Here is a 17,262-nt window from a genome sequence, read left to right as displayed (position 1 = left end):
CGTGTGACCTGACAGAGAAAGCAGTCTTTATACACACAGAATATTGTTTCAAAAGTAATCTTACATCGCCGACTATATTAAAGATCAATCAACCCTCCATTCGTCTTGTATTTATCTTGCCATATTCTCCTCTTTTTTGACTAGGTCAATGTTAATAATGACCAATTGAATTGCGTTATACAATACAATAAATAAATGAAACCGTTGTAATCTATTCTTCTATCCATCAGTAGCCATAATCTCGGCCCCGGCGTCATCGCTATACCACGGGACCTCTACACTCTGGAAATCAAAAAAAAACAAAAAATATGAAATGTAAAATTAACACGACTGGTTAATTTCTTATCGTCAAGCCAGCAATACATTATGTATTCTGTTAAGTATCCAACGATAAAGCAGCTTGGTAAAATCACATAGTATTTTCTTATCATATTCGTAAAAATTACGGTTATATTACCAGTAGTAAAGTTATTTCTCGTTACGAGTTGTAAAGTAAATTACGACTTTTTCTCAAGCCTGGCCCGGAGGCTATATTCTTCACCGGGAGGTGTGAAGACTCCTGCTGTGAGACCATGCCTCGCTGGCACAGCTACTTTACCTGTGTCCCACCGGCTAAAAAACTGATCTAAATCGTCCCAATATTCTTACTGTGGGCATTTCTTGTTTATTTTTTTATATTCAATAAAGGCATTTTTTCAGAAATATCGAGAAGTTCAAGTCGCATAATATATATTTCGTCTTCATGTCCAGCAAGTTTTCGTTTCTACAAACTTAACGTAAATATGATTGATTTTCAGTAAAACGTTTCATATGTTTCATTTAAAATATTAATTTCAACACAAGACGATACATACATCATGAGAATATTGTTACCAAACGCAGGTAGACGTTGTCCTAATTTTAAAAAAAAAAATGTGTATAATCCAGAGACATACATAATTTATTTTATCTACGTCTCTGTTATATTATGTCTACGCGCTCTGGAATAACTCACGGGGAAAATCACAACCATTGTAAACTAAATCACAACCAGTGCAAACTAAGCAAAGTACCTATCCGCGGGCAAAACGTTACGAAGACAATGAGGGATCACACATACTGATAGCAGGGAAAGCCCACCTGTTGTTTTTGATTGACAGCCACAGGTACGCTAATTAGTAATTGATCCATGTCACTGCAACTCACAGGTAAGTGCCCGAGCAATTTTATTCTGATTCTGATTCTTTTACAAAAACTTCACTTCTCTTACCTGATATACTACCATTAATTATACACCGACAATCGGTAGTTCACGCTGGGATTTGGCAGTTTTATTTAGTTCCAAACAACAACAAGACAATACTTCAGTTTAATTTCGAAATGAATTTTATTCAGATTCTTTTACAAAAACTTCACTTCTCTTACCTGATATACTACCATTAATTATACCCCGGTAATCGGTAGTTCACGCTGGGATTTGGCAGTTTTATTTAGTTACAAACAACAACAAATACTTCTGTTTTAATTCCGGAAAAGAATTTTATTCAGATCCTTTTACAAAAACTTCTACTTCTCTTACCTGCTATATATACTACCATTACTTATACCCCGTTAATCGGAAGTTCACGCTGGGATTTGACAGTTTTGTTTAGTTACAAACAACAACAAGACACATTTTTATGTTTAATTCCGGAATTAATTTTATTCAGATTCTTTTCCAAAAACTTCACTTCTCTTACCTGATATACTACCATTTCTTATATCCCGACAATCGGTAGTTCACGTTCGATTTGGGATTTGGCAGTTTTTATTTTAGTTACAAACACAACAACAAGACATACTTACTGTTTAATTCCGGAAAGAATTTTTTCAGATTTCTTTTACAAAAACTTCACTTAACCTCGATTAACTAATATGTACCATTAATTATACACTGAATCGGTAGTTCACGCTGGGATTTGGCATTTTTATTTAGTTACAAACAACAACAACAAGACAATACTTCAGTTTAATTACGGAATGAATTTTATTCAGATCCTTTCACAAAAACTTCACTCCTTTTACCTGATATACTACCATTTCTTATACCCCGGCAATCGGTAGTTCACGCTGGGATTTGGTATTTTTATTTAGTTACAAACAACAACAGCAAGACAATACTTCTGTTTAATTCCGGAATGAATTTTATTCAGATCCTTTTACAAAAACTTCACTTTTTCTCTTACCTGATATACTACCATTAATTTATACCCCGGCAATCGGTAGTTCACGCATGGATTTGGCAGTTTTATTTAGTTACAAACAACAACAAGACAATACTTCAGTTTAATTCCGGAATGAATTTTATTCAGATTCTTTTACAAAAACTTCACTTCTCTTACCTGATATACTACCATTAATTATACCCCGGCAATCGGTAGTTCACGCTGGGATTTGGCAGTTTTATTTAGTTACAAACAACAACAACAAGACAATACTTCCGTTTAATTACGGAATGAATGAATTTTATTCAGATCCTTTTACAAAAACTTCACTCACTTCTTACCCTATATACTACCATTTCTTATATCCCGACAATCGGTAGTTCACGCTGGGATTTGGCATTTTTATTTAGTTACAAACAACAACAAGACAATACTTCTGTTTAATTACGGAATGAATTTTATTCAGATCCTTTTACAAAAACTTCACTCCTTTTACCTGATATATATTTCCATGATTTATGCCCCGGATATCGGTAGTTCACACTGGGATTTGGCAGTTTTATTTATTTACAAACAACAACAACAAGACAATGCTTCAGTTTTCGGTTTTCGGAATGAATTTTATTCAGATTAAGTTACAAAAACTTCACTTCTCTTACCTGATTAAATACAGTACCATTACTTATACCCTGCAACCGGTAGGTCACACTGGAATTTTGCAATTGTAATGGAAAAAAAAAAAACAATAGCAAGACAACATATCTGTTTCAGAATGATTTTATTTGAGATTAATTTAACAAGCTTCACTCCATTCACCTGACATACTACTATGATGACAGATTGATGTCTCGGTAACCGGTAGCTAGCTCATGCTGGGACCTGGCACTTGGCCAGTTCTGGCTAGCTGAAACACAGGTAAGCCGTGCGTTCAGCCGTGACCGACCCTGGCAGGGGGCCAGTACCTAATCGACGGTGACTGCTGGCAGGGAGCCAATATCTTCAGCGACAACTCTGAATTTTAGATGACATTTGTCTGAATTTTAGATTACATTTGTCTGAATTTTAGGTGACTTGTCTGAATTTAAAAAAAAAGTATCTGAATCTTCAGATTTGTCTGAATACCTTGACAATAAAACTTAATCTATATTCCACAAGGAAAGTCTGAATACTTTGTAAAACGTATTTTGTCAGATCTTTTTTTCAATTTCTTTCAATCAAATTTTTATTTCATGAAGAGGCCCAAGGGGTTTTTGTAAATATAGGTAAATTAATTAGACATAGTGTCATGTTTAGTCATTCTTTCGATTTCAGGATAAACCAGAGATTAACAATACTTTGTCTGGTACCATGTCATTATTTTTCATGCAAGTTTTTTAGCCAAATCCCTTCGGTAGAACTTGAGAAAAGTTCAAAATTGTTTGGTTTTCATTGATTTTACCTGTATGGCGGCCAATCTTGGATAGGTTAATTTCGGATTGACCCGAAAAAATAACAAACACTTTGTCTGGACCATGTCAGGATCATTTCATTCAAGTTTCAGCCAAATAAACCGGTAGAACTTAAGAAGTTTAAATGTGTTTTCCAAGATGGCGCCTTGGCGGCCATCTTGGATTTCGGATCGACCCGAAAAATAAACAACACTTTGTTGTCTGGACCATGTCAGGATCATTTCAATGCAAGTTTCAGCCAAATCGCACCAGTTTCCTGTGAATTGACAAGAAGTAAAATTTTTTCAAGATGGAGACTGAATGCTGCCATCTTGTTTTTCAGATCGACCCAAAAATAACAACACTTTGTCGGGACCATGTCAGGATCAATTCATGCAAGTTTTTAGCCAAATGTTATCGCACTGGTCACAATGAAATTGAAAAAGTTCAAAAATGTGTTTTCAAGATGGCACTGATTGCTGCCATCTTGGATATCGGAAACAATGTTGACCCGAAAAATTCTCAAACAATGACTTTGTCTGGACCATGTTAATGTTTTAGGATAAATTCATTGTCTGATGTCATTTAGTCCAAAAGTCGCACCATGTAACTAAATTTTATATCCCTAGTTATTTTTTGAGAAATAAGTTTAAACAAATTGTATGTGTTTTCAAGATGGCGCCTGTGGCGGCCATCTTGGATTTCGGATGTTTACCCTTTAAAAAAAACAATTACTTTGTCAAATTGACCATGTCAATGTCAGGATCATTTCATGCAAGTTTCAGCCAAATCGCACCATAAGAACTTGAGAAGAAGTTTAAAAAAGTGTTTTTCAAGATGGAACTGTGGCTGCCATCTTGGATTCATGATCAGATCGACCCAATTAAATGTAATAAAACACTTTTCGGGACCATTGTCAGGATCATTTCATGCAAGTTTCAGCCAAATCGCACTGGTAGAACTTGAGAAAGTTACAAAAGTGTTTATGTTTTCAAATGGCAATGTGGCGGCCCATCTTGTATTTCGGATCTGCAATAATTATGAACATTACTTTTTTTGTTAATTTGATCATGAATGAAATAGACAAAACATTTCAATGTTTCAAAAATTCAGATTCTTTTTAGAAAATTTTAAACTTAATGTTTTTCAGTTTACTGAATTTTAATATGATACATTTAAGATGGAATCAGCTGTTATGCGGGCCATCTTGGATAACTTTTAGGAATTTACGATGCAAAAGATAAAAATAAAAACACTTTGTCGGACCATGTCAGGAATTTCATGCAAGTTTTCAGCCAAAAAATCGCACCGGTAGAACTTGAAGAAGTTCAAGTAAATTTGCTTTTTCAATGGACTCAGTTCCTGACATGTGCCTGTGGCGGCATTGAAATTATTTTGTCGACCCGAAAAATGAATGTACAACTACTTTTCTAGAGATAGTCAAATGTTTTTTTTGTAACATTTCATGAAGTCTCAGCCAAAACTTCCATTTTATCTTGAGAATACTATGAATAAAAAATATAAAATTTTGTTTCAAATTTTTTTTTGATGGCGGATGTGGCGGCCATCTTGGATTTGTTTGTTAAAGATCTAATCGACAAACCGAAACAAAATAATTTGTTCACACACTTTGCATTAATACAAAGACCATGTCAAAAATCATTTCATGCAATTTCAATCAAATCTGGACCGGTAGATAACAAATATTTAGAAGTTCAAAATGTAGTTTGTGGGATTTGCCTTGGTTTCTGTGCGGGCCGGGTCATACAAGATTTAATTCCACGGATTTCGGATCGACCCGAAAAATAAAACAAACTTTGTCTTACCATGTCAGGTCATTTTCATGATTTTTTCAGCCAAATTTGCAAAGTACTCAGACTTGAAATATTAAGTTTAAAATGCATTTAAATATCAGATAAAGATGGCTGGCTGTGGCGGCCATCTTGGATTTCGGATATTCACAACCGAAAAATAACAACACTTTGTCGGGACCATCTCAGGATCATTTCAGGGTTGTAAGTTTCAGGTTTTAGTCAAACTTGAGAAGAAGTTCTTTGGTTGTGTCCTTTAAAAGTGAACTTTTCACAATGACTTCAAAATTAGGGCGCACCGGCGGACGGCGGACGGCGCACGACGTTTACGACAAACATGATGACTATAGGTACATATTAATTTACCAAACACGTCAAGATGACCTAAAAACGTATTGATGAATCTTGCTATTTTTTGAAATATTTTTATATCACATGAACTGGCTGACCATTTAATAAAGTTTTCAATAATTTGCAGATACATGGAAATGAATAGATTTAAGATAAGTTTAATTTAAAATTTACTTTTCCTAAAGTAGTGTCCAGATGCTTTACAATGGGACTAATTCACACCACGTAAAGTACTTAATATTTGTATGGGGAAACATTAGTATCTCTTGAGTAGTAATGGGTTACTAATATCTTGTATTTTTAAATTCTTAGAATCTGAAATCAGATTTTCAAGTTAGCTTGGGATATCATCATTTGACGTCATTCCATCACCAATAGAAACATATGTCCCTCACAAACATTATCAGGTATCACAGGGTATGGGAATGAGGCCCATTCATGATCAAACACACTGACGTTGAGAACAATATCATGGGGGAAAAAGTGACTTTTGATAACAACTGTTAGTCTGTTATCGTATCAAACCTCTGCGAGTACATGTCATTTTAGTCCAGTTCCTACAATTTTAACTATTGCAATACTATTTTTATTGGGGGGAAACAGTATTTGGATATTGTAAATATGCAGACTGCAATGGCAAAAGTATTGTAATGGTATTGCATTCTGAATTCTTTTCAATTCCAGTCTAAGAATTGGTCGCCATGCTGTAGTTGGTTTAGAGTTCTTCAATGACCACACATCTGATAGAAGTGTTAATAATTTTCTTGGTTTTTGATAGAATGAGATTCTCTAATGAAACTGAAACTTTGTATGCAGACGTTCAGACTTACAATAACTTATTGCCCTTTAATTTGCAATAATAATTGTTGTTAACTTGTGGACTAAAGTAAATATTTTCTGAGCTTTATGAAACTTTGTATACATGAGCCTTAGTATTAGCAAGATAAAAAACAAGTTAGAAATCAGAATAATCAGACAGTAAATTGTGAGTTATTGCTCTTTGCAATAATAACCACTATAATGAGCATTGTGAACGCTAAAACTTAAGTAAATATTCACATAATAAATAAGAGGCCGAGAGGGCCTGTATCGCTCACATGGTTTTTATTTAGTAATTATCTCAAAGAATGGCATCTAATAATGTTTAAGAGAGGAAGTAATATATATGAAAATAGAAGCCTAATTGATCCTTTTGACCCCACGCCTCAGGCCCCAGGGGGTCAGCCCCATCATTTGTACAATTTTGAATCCCAAACCTAACTGCCTTTTCCGAACATTGGACTAAAAAAAGCTCGTTTGCTTAAAGAATTTTTCTCTTAATTTGTTGTGTAAATAATAAAAGTAAGAAATGTTTCCATTTAGAATAATATTTCCAAATAAAAAATTTAAATATTTTAAAAATGAACCGCAGACTTTACTATTGTGCAAATTTCCATTTTCACCTCTGAATGTTATTTCCATTTTGTACATGAAGCACCTACCTCAAATTGCTTTAATTGTTAATGTGTTCTACCTTTCAAACTTATTTTCCAGGGAATGGCTTGCCCTAATTAACATTTTGCTAAATATATAAAACAAAAGTGTAATCCTTCAATAAAACTGTCTTAGGGGATCCACAAATTAATGTAAATTTTTTGGTTTTCCCTTTGGATATAGTGTTTCGAAGAATTGAACATTTGTATGTATACTGTTTGTATTATATATGTTAAAAGACTGAAATATAAGAATTTACATTTTTCTAAAGTGTTTTTAGATTGATTCATTCATGTTCTAGTCCTAAGTAGATTATGTTTCAAAAAAATGTTCTGTATCTTTTGTAATACATTTGGATTTTCAGAGAAAAAAAAATTAAAAAAAATGTCAGGATTTTTCCTTTTCATGCCAAATTTTATTTCAGCAAAGAAGTTTTTATAGGAAATTAAAAAATTAGATGGTATCAACTTTAGATGACAGGAATGCAATACTTTGTTTTTTTCAGGATCATACAAACTTCCGGGTAAAACTTGAAAAAAAATTAAGATATGTCTGTGAAATTGTTGATTTCTACCATGATTGGCCACTTATCATTTCATGCAAGTTCTACCAAAGCCATAAAACTCCGAAAATGTTTAATCTTTTTCAAATACAAGTTGTGGCAGGAATTTCGACATAATAAAAATTTGAGACACTTTGCCATTTCAGGAGTATTTTTTTTCAGTCGCAATAGATTAAATTGAGTGAAATTACATACTACTGTGTTTTCAGATCGACCCTTTGTCGGGACCATGTCAGGATTTTCAGTGTTTCAATGCTGTTAACAAATTTAAAATGTACATTTTTTTTTGTATGGCAACACTTTGGTAATTATTTCATGCTGGCCAAATCACCGGTTTAATGATTGTAAAAAATTAAAAAATGAAGATGGCATTACTATTTCAAATATCAAGTGTACGCTAAAAAAAACTTACTACAGTGTCAATGTCCCCATTCTGAACAAAATCTTTAGCTAAGATGATTTTTGGTTTCGGATCGACATTCAAAAATTAAAACTGTCGGGACATTCAGGAGTTCATGTTTCAGCCAAATCGCACCCAAAGTAAATCTGAGTGTTGACTACTAGGCGATTGGTTATGCATAATATAAAAATCTTGATGTAATGGTAAGTTTCAGCATACAAAATTGAAAGAAGTGATTAACAATGTATGACATTCAAATACTATTTAAGAATTTTGAGCACTTTTTGCAGCCGTATTTCACTGTAGCCAATAGTTGCAAAAAAAAATACAGTTTCACAAATGTCTTGAAAAATGACATTATGTACATGAAAGAAATTATCAAGGATGTCAATTAATGCACTATGACATTCTGTGATGTCAACACTACCATAAAAATAATTCTTTATATAACTAAAAAATTTTGTTTACAGTATGGAAGTTTTAACTAATTAAGCAAAAACTGGGTTTGTGTTAAGTTGGATAATTGAAAGAATCAGATGCAACCTTTGTTATGTAAAATACAATATTCAAATTTGGCCTCCAACTTCATGAATGGCCTCCGGGTTTGTGACATGCCAAAATCATTCATCAGGTTGAGTTATCCTGGTTCACTTGGACAGACCCATGTAAGATTCTTTATTCTCAACTTTAAACTTCAGTATTTTTTTATATTATTACAACATTCACTTATAACAATTACATTTTTAAATGTATAGAGTATAGATATTTCACAAGTCTTCAACTTACCTCTAATTCTGTCGTTCAGTAATTTTCATCAAAGTCATGCTGTTCAGTTCCTTAGTTCTGAAGTCTAGCAGCTTTTTTTGACCTGGAAAATGAACAAGAGGTCAACGAACCAAAGAATCATATTCAACGACTTCAACACACAGAGAAATTACTACTGGTGTCCAATGATATATATATGTAAAGTAGGAATTAACAAGCAAATTCGTGGAATTCCCATCCCCCGCTTTCAGGACATATTATAGGTAAACATCATTGAGGTTGCAGGGAAATTGCAGAAAATGACTTTTTTTTTATCAAATCAAAAGGCCATAACTGCTAAATAAGGTCCGTCGCATGTGTGGCGATTGAACTTGGCCGAGCCCTTAAGACATTTAACTTTGTTACCAAGTTTGAAGAAAATCAGTTTTGTATTTATTACAGTTATTGTAGGGAAGTGGCAGAAAATATTTTTTTTTTTTATCAAATCATAGGGCCATAACTCTGCTAATTAAGATCTGCCAAAAGTGGCGATCGAACTTGGCTAAGCCATTAAGGCATTTTACTTTATTTCCAAGTTTTAACAATATTTGTTTTAACATTTGTTAGTTATTACACAGAAAATGCAGAAAAATGACATTTGTAGTAAATTAAAGGGCCATAACTCTGATAAATAACATCTGCTGAAAGAGTTGATCGAACCTGCCCAGCCACTGTACAGTGGTTGACATTAACTTTTTGAGTAGCCCTCAATTATTTCAGGTAGCCCAGCGATATACATCCAAGGTGCACAGTGCCTTGGCTGACGAGCAATGCGAGGAACAGGGGTCGGTTGGGGAGGGCGGTGTCCCCCCTCCTGATTGGAAGGGGGGTCCGGCCAATTGTTAAAGACATTTTTTGAAATATAGGTAAATTATTCAAATTGTTCAAATATGTGTAATAAAAGCATCTGATTCAAAAAATAAAGAACTAATTCAATTTTTCTTTTACCTGGAAACCAAAACAGTTTTAAACCGTGTCCACTCATGCTCAATGCATTCCACCTCTATGGTAGGACAGAATCCTTTAAGAGCAGGGCCACAACTCTCAACCAGGATATGCATGTGTTCATCACCGAATTCTTCAGAAAAATTAGACATTTAAATGGATTAATACTTTAATAGATACATACCAGTATAATAAGTGAATATATCTATATTAATAATCTTTAATTAAAATCACAGCATGTAAAGCAAATTATCATATTAAAAAAGACAATAACCTTAACTTTCAGCTTTGAATAATTTTCATGTTTCAGCTGTTAGCATATTGATTAATAAACTACCATTATGCCATTGCTCTTTACCTATATCTTGGCTCAGATCTTTAGGCCATGTATTTACTGAAAGAATTGAGGATGCCCTGAAAAAGGTAGAATCTCCTTCAAATCTTTGAGTGATGCTCTGAATGAGTTTTCTCCTTCCTGGCTGCTAGATGTGAAAATTCCAGCGAAGGCTTGCTTGAGGAGTCTACATCTCTCAGGAATGGGCCATTGCTGATGAGTATTAGTTGGTTTACATGAGAAAAGCACAGGGACCTGGCACGATTTTTTTTAACTTACAGTATACATATATATATATTATAGTATCAAGGGTATGAACTCGGCGGTCGGGAAAAACGGACCTATTTTTTTAAAACCTTGATTATTTTAATAAATGGGTTCTATACAACATTGACGGATATCTTACGTTAAAGAGAAATAATTTATCTTTCCATTGAGTGCTTGATGAACTAAATTGGCCAAGTATTGACGAAGTCATGGCTTGATGAATCAGGAAATTTATGAAAAATATGCTAGGTAGACATTACCCTGTCTGGTCGAAATGTCGTCTCGGCTCTAATGGGCACCTCAAGAACCAAGCCAAAATCACAAAATCTACGATTGTGGTGGTAAACAGTACCCATAACTGTGTTCATCCACAATCTCCTTTGGAGGTGTCATGATCCGTACTTTGTAGAAACTCCATTTAAACATCGTGTAGCTCACTTACTTTAACCGTCACCGCCATGTTCATTTGTTCTTCGGGAACGCTTCTCGAGTTTACACACAAGCACAACATTTCATAATTTGCATAATGTCGTCATGATATGTAAAGTCGAGAAGCGTTCCGAGAGAAAAATGACCATGGTGGTGACGGTTGAAGTAAGTGAGCTACACGATGTTTAAATGGAGTTTCTACAAAGTACGGGTCATATTGTTTACATATTAAAGATAGATCTACAAAGTATCTAGTGGTTAGTTAAGCAAGGTTAGATGCCAGGAGGTTAAATATGTGATTATGATTAAAAATAAAATCAACATGCTCAAACCACATCATATTGGGTCTGAGTGTTTTTTTACCTTGTCTTGTACTTCTTTTAAGTCAGATGAATGCTGTCTATTTCACTCTAGATGTCGGCTGTGGTGTTGTCCTTCCCTTGTATCACCTCAGACAAATAGCTGAAGAATTGAACAACGTCCAACATTAGATGCATCCAGTAGTTTATGTCATTGTTCTTTAACAGCTTCAAAAAGTTACGTGCTTTGGCACTTGCTCCTTTGATGGATTTTGCTGCATCTGTTAATTATAACATCATAACATGATTACAAAACATTAAGTATATGTGTTGTTTAATATACAACAGTGACTTTGAGAGGAACAATGCAACTCTAAAGGACATAATTGCCAATTGCTTTCTGGTAAAATTATTTCCAGAACAGCAATGTAATTCTTTTGTCTTGAACTATATTCAGATCAATTTATTACAAGAGAAAACTATATATATATATTGTCATAAATATTACTAGCTCAAGAAGAAGGATTATGCTTTCTGAGCCTGCTTTTAGATTTTTTAGTGCACGCTTTGTGTGTGGTAACCACCTGGTGCCTCCTGTACGAGGGTACATAAGCTTTTTTTCCAATAAAATCTGCAGCCATTTGTAGATTACTCCTGTTTAGGGGGCTCTACCTGAAAGAAAATTGAGAGAAAAATGGAGAATTTTCAAAACTGGAGTACTTTCCTGATGCATAAATAATAGGTTTGCTGATATTCCAAACAAAACTATAAAAGACAGACTTCACCAAGATATAGTGATGAAAAGGTGAAAAATCTCATTTGGAACTATTTACCAGATATTTCATAGAAAAATATTAATTTTAATGTTTGCACATATAACTACTTTCACATAAATAACTACTAACTTGTAGAACAGATACAAATTGGTAAGTAGCAGCTCGCACTTCTGGTGTATGGGGATGTCTTTGATGGAGTCCTTGTATGCGAATTCTAATCTGATATAAAAAAAAAAAAAAAATTTGTTTAATATTTCAGCATACCAGTATATTGTATGGAAAAAATCAATTATTTTTCAAATAAAACTAACAATAAAATCCTGAATAAGATAGCTTTTTATTACCACATTATTGAGAATAGCCATTACTGTTACCTAAAATACATTATTCACAATTATTTTTAAAGTAAGATAAAAATGCTTGTTGTTTCACACAAAAAAGAAACCACACACAAACCTGTGAGCAGAACAATGTATTATATATATATTGCTTTGAAAACGGTCGGTCCGTTTCCTTCGCCATCCTCACAACCACACCACTTTTCTTTCCTAACATATATTACGGACGCACCATCAGTTCCCATGGCAACTATCTTTTTCCTCCATGTGTCCCCAAACCTCATGTCTAACAAAGACGAAATTGCGCTGGTGATATTTTGGGCGTCAGACTTGCCAACATGTCTCAATCCAACAAAGAATGTGGATACCTGAAATATTAATTTTAATATACATATAAAAAAACTAGCTCTAGACAAATGTAACTCATTTTTAGGACTTGATTATTTGTATACTATTTCAGGACTTGATTATTGTAATGTATAAGTGATAAGAGTTAAGAACAATGACCCTTTGTAAACAGATGAGAATAAACAACTTTGTTTTAAATTCAAATTGCAGTTGACATGAAATCCAACATACCTGACACATCAATTCAATGATGATTGCAGATACACTATCTCCATTTCCTTTGAAGAACAATCTGTTGCCCTGTCTGATATATTGCTGATAAACGGTGTGGCATTAATGTGGGCCTTCTGCTGATTCCTTACGTTGTCAGCAATTGCAGCTATAAATGTTTGACAGTATTTATCAGTCTGATAAGTTTGTCCCAACTGTGTTCCTTTTGCCTCATCTAAGGCACATAACTTGACAAATCAGTAAAGGGCCTTCGCAACTTCGCAACAAAATAGGCATTTCTAAATAGTGTGGTCAGCTTACACACTAGGGCCTTATTCATCATCACAAGTGTTTTTTCAGCGGTGGATGTACCTAGTATTGATGAAGCAGCTTTTTCCTTTGCAAGACATTTCCTGTGACTATCGGACGTGTCATGTTTTCTGATCCTTTGACGAAAATACCGTCACTTTTATCATTGTGCAATTTGCACAGACGACAAAACATCATGTTTGCTTTCTCATCAAAAACAAGCCAGGGGAATGCCTTTTACCAACTTTGCTGGAAAGTTCTCTCTCGCGTACTCTCATATTAGGATTGTTTTTCAGACGTCTTCGTTTTCTATGTCGGAAGAACCCGGTCTAGCCACTGCCACATTTTGATTTTCAGCGGAAGTTCAAATTGCAAATCAGTGTCAATCTTATGCTTGACTAGTCTAAATGGTGCCAATCAATTCAAACGTAATATAGACGCCGATGAAAAAACGCTTGAAAGTAGATTCAAACACATTTAGGACTTTGTTACCAGAAACGTTAGATTAAAATACCATCTACGAGTTTCAGAAAATTCATTCAACACAAAACCAGATACATAGTGCCGTAGTTGTTTAATAAAAACAGGTAAATTTAAGAAATTGACATAATAATATCTTGGTAGCCCATTGGGCTACTGGTTTGGGAATATTCAGTAGCCCTTCTATATTTTGGGTGGCCCCGGGCTACTGCTAGTGTCAACCACTGACTTAAGGCATTCAACCTTTTTACCAAGTTTGAAGAAAATCAGTTAATATTTATTAGAGTTATAGTACAAAAGTGGCAGAAACTGACTTTTTTTTAGTAATTCAAAGGGCCATAACTCCGCTAAATAATATCCATCGACAGTCGGGATAGAACTTGGCCGAGCCCTTAGGCATTTAACCTTATCACTAAGTTTGAAGAACAAAAGCTGTTGGAGAACAGCAAAGCTCGCCAATTCAGAAGAAGTTGATGTTCAAGTATTTACTATTTAAACATGGAAATATGACATATTAACAGACTCAAAAACCCCCTAAAGGGCCCCAAATTGGTTGTATTATCACGTTCAGCATCCATACACATTAGGAAAATAAAATAAAAACCATTTATGATGACTTATGCTTAAACAAGAGCTGTTGGAGAACAGCAAAACTCGCCTATTCAGAAGAAGTTGATGTTCAAGTATTTACTATTTAAACATGGAAATATGACAAATTAACAGACTCAAAAAAAACCTAAAGGGCCCCAAATTGGTTGTATTATCACGTTCAGCATCCATACACATTAGGAAAAATAAAATCATTAACATTTATGATGACTTAAGCTGAAACAATTGACAAAACAGAAACTTGCTCAAAAACCCCTGCAGTTTAATTCAATCGGTTTAATCAGAGATATTCCGATATATTTGTTTTCGCGGAAAATTTGAATATTAAAACGTATCGGAATACCTCTGACTAAACCCACTGAATGACACTGCAGGGGAAGTCACTCTAATCGCTCTTCACTAGGACGTTGCTTTCGATGTCACAAGTCAGAAAGCGCCGGTAATTTTGGATTAAAATATTGCATTTGACTATATAGACATCGTTTATATGCTTTTGCATGGTTTGTGTGTGATTATGGATTATCGGATGACTGATGCGTGATTATGACTCTAGGAAAAAAGGTATACTATTGTGAAAAAATTAACTTTAATCGAGGTGGGGGTAAAAAATCCAATATGGCGACTGTCGTCCCTTTCTCTGTTTTATAGTAGAACTAGGCCTAAATATCCCGATTTTTTTAATAATTTTTCAAATCTCGTATTTTTTGAAAAAAATCACATGACTGTCATATATACTCATCAGTCCATCCTCCAAATACAAAAAAAGTGTATGACAACATCCATTTTCATTGAGTTGGCCCCCTGTGTGCATGCATTGAAATTAAGATTTCAACTAACGTCATGTAACCCAAATTGGCACGCTACCCAAAATGGCACACTTTTTGATAATAATGCTTCCGTTTTAATTCACTTTGGAAATTTTCTTTTAGCTGTTGCTATAATTATTCCCTGATCACCATGAAATATTTTAATGGTGATATTTCCATATGACCATAGCTAGGAGGAATTTAGTACAGAGATAAACTTGAGAAAATACCTGAAATCAAGTGTGTTACGGTAAATATTGCACCGTGCGATGACTCTAGTTTTCCTCTTTTCGCTCAAAAGTCTGCTCTAAAAAGTGGGGAAATGGTATAAACTATGTCTAGAATACAAATTTAATCAAGTTAGTTGTCAGTTATTTGGTAGTTTCATAGTTCAAAGCTGTTTTATCCTCCATAAATGTCGATTTTCTAGAATGGAAATTTTCATCTGCGATAATGTGCGCATGCGAAATGAAACAAAGGTGCGCTCGAATAGCACTTTTTAATCCAAGAGTTACTTCCCTTATGCCATTTATATGTTAATTTATCAGTACGACACACACAAAGCTTAAAAAGGCAAAATATGCATGAATATTGTCGTTAAAATCATGTAAGAAAGGCAAGTGATAACCATAAAGATGAAAATTTTACCTGCCTATTGACAACATTGATTTTGACGTCAATCTTTCTAAAAATACATATGGAGAAAATTGTTCAATGGCATTAATTGTTGATATTTGTATTGTAGTTTCAATAAAAGTCGATTTATATTTGAAATATCGCGATATTTTTCAATGCTCACTATTTCTACCTGGGTGTGCCAATCTGGGTACCCGCACCTGGTTGATAACAGGTGCGCTCCAGACCTGTATCCAAGAATGCTATTTATGGAAACACGTGCAGGAAGAATTCCAAACATAGACCAACAGACAGATGATAGGCTCTATTTGTGAGATTGGTATAAAAATTGGAATTATATTGCTATCATGACAAATAGATGCTTAAAAATAAGAAAAACGTGTGCCAAACTGGGTTAGGGCATGTATAGTTTCTATTTTTATGAAAAAATAGCCAGAAATACATATAAAATAAGTATTTCTGGCTATTTTTTCATGTAGAAACTATACATGGCCCTGTGGTAGTACACTGTACAACGAGTCAGACACCTGTGATTCAACAAATTCTCGGTAGGCCTATCGATGTCCTAAAATAATCTTAGCCTAACGGTACGGTACTACCTAGCAGTAGCCGAACAGATTGCACATTGCAGTAGTTACCGGTTAGTATTTTACCAAATCTAGGATAGTCAACGATCCACAAAACACCTGATAATCTGATTCAGCAGTTGATTTTCATTTCTAGTTCCTAATATTTCGCTGTACTTTGCTTATCGTGTAATCTTGACTCCAACGAGACGATAGCGAAATCAAAGATGGCGCGTTCTAGGAAAATATAATCACGCATGCGTAAAAGAGCAGCATCTGCAACACATAAAACTCATTCGGCAAAATTCGGCCGATTCCGGTATCTACTGAGAATTCCGTAGATTGTAATCAAGTTGTATTAGGTAATCGAGCCGAGCCAACTTCACGCAACCAATCAAGTTCGGGTTATAAAATTATCTCAGTCTTTGTAACATAATACCAACCGAGGGCGTGAAATGAGTTAGGGGGGGGGGGGAAATGTCCTGTTTAGTACGGGGTTTCCATTATTCCGGCCGGAGTGAAGATGTTCTAAAAAAAGCAGGTTTTCGTAAAAAGGGTCCTCCTGCACATTTTTATAACGTTGTTGTTTTAGAAATTTTTCGCGCATATCGTTAAAGCAAGGAATGTTTCAAACCTTTTAAAGTAAGGCAAAAGTCAGATACCACACGAACCAATAACTAGATAATGTCCAAAAAAATGTCTTAAGGACGATTAATTTATTTGTATGTCTTACAAGGACAATGGTTAACACAACAGTGTCGTCGATGGGCGGGGATCCGGTAGGTATATCAGATCGAGCTGGGTTGCATACTTGTTTTGACGACACGACATCAATCATAATATCCTCAGTATTGCAGGAAACGTTTAAAGCGAAACAATAAAAAATTCTATGTTAAGAA

General features: G+C 34.5%; 1 long non-coding RNA gene across 2 annotated transcripts; it reads right to left on the bottom strand.

Moving 5' to 3' along the window:
• Positions 1-9,953: 9,953 nt before the first annotated feature.
• Positions 9,954-14,007, bottom strand: LOC138312836 (uncharacterized). 2 transcript variants are annotated; one of them, XR_011207061.1, is made up of 6 exons: positions 12,979-14,007; positions 12,518-12,767; positions 12,191-12,280; positions 11,870-11,957; positions 11,350-11,566; positions 9,954-10,089 (listed from the first exon to the last, which is right to left on the bottom strand). It is a non-coding gene; the product is annotated as an uncharacterized lncRNA (long non-coding RNA). The 2 variants fall into 2 exon arrangements; XR_011207062.1 differs by having other exon boundaries at positions 12,632-12,767; positions 12,979-14,005.
• Positions 14,008-17,262: the final 3,255 nt, after the last annotated feature.

The sequence above is a fragment of the Argopecten irradians genome, unplaced genomic scaffold, assembly GCF_041381155.1.
Source record: "Argopecten irradians isolate NY unplaced genomic scaffold, Ai_NY scaffold_0489, whole genome shotgun sequence".
Classification (NCBI taxonomy): domain Eukaryota; kingdom Metazoa; phylum Mollusca; class Bivalvia; order Pectinida; family Pectinidae; genus Argopecten; species Argopecten irradians.
Note: the sequence above shows the minus strand (reverse complement) of the source record. Positions and strands in the feature narration are given on the sequence as shown.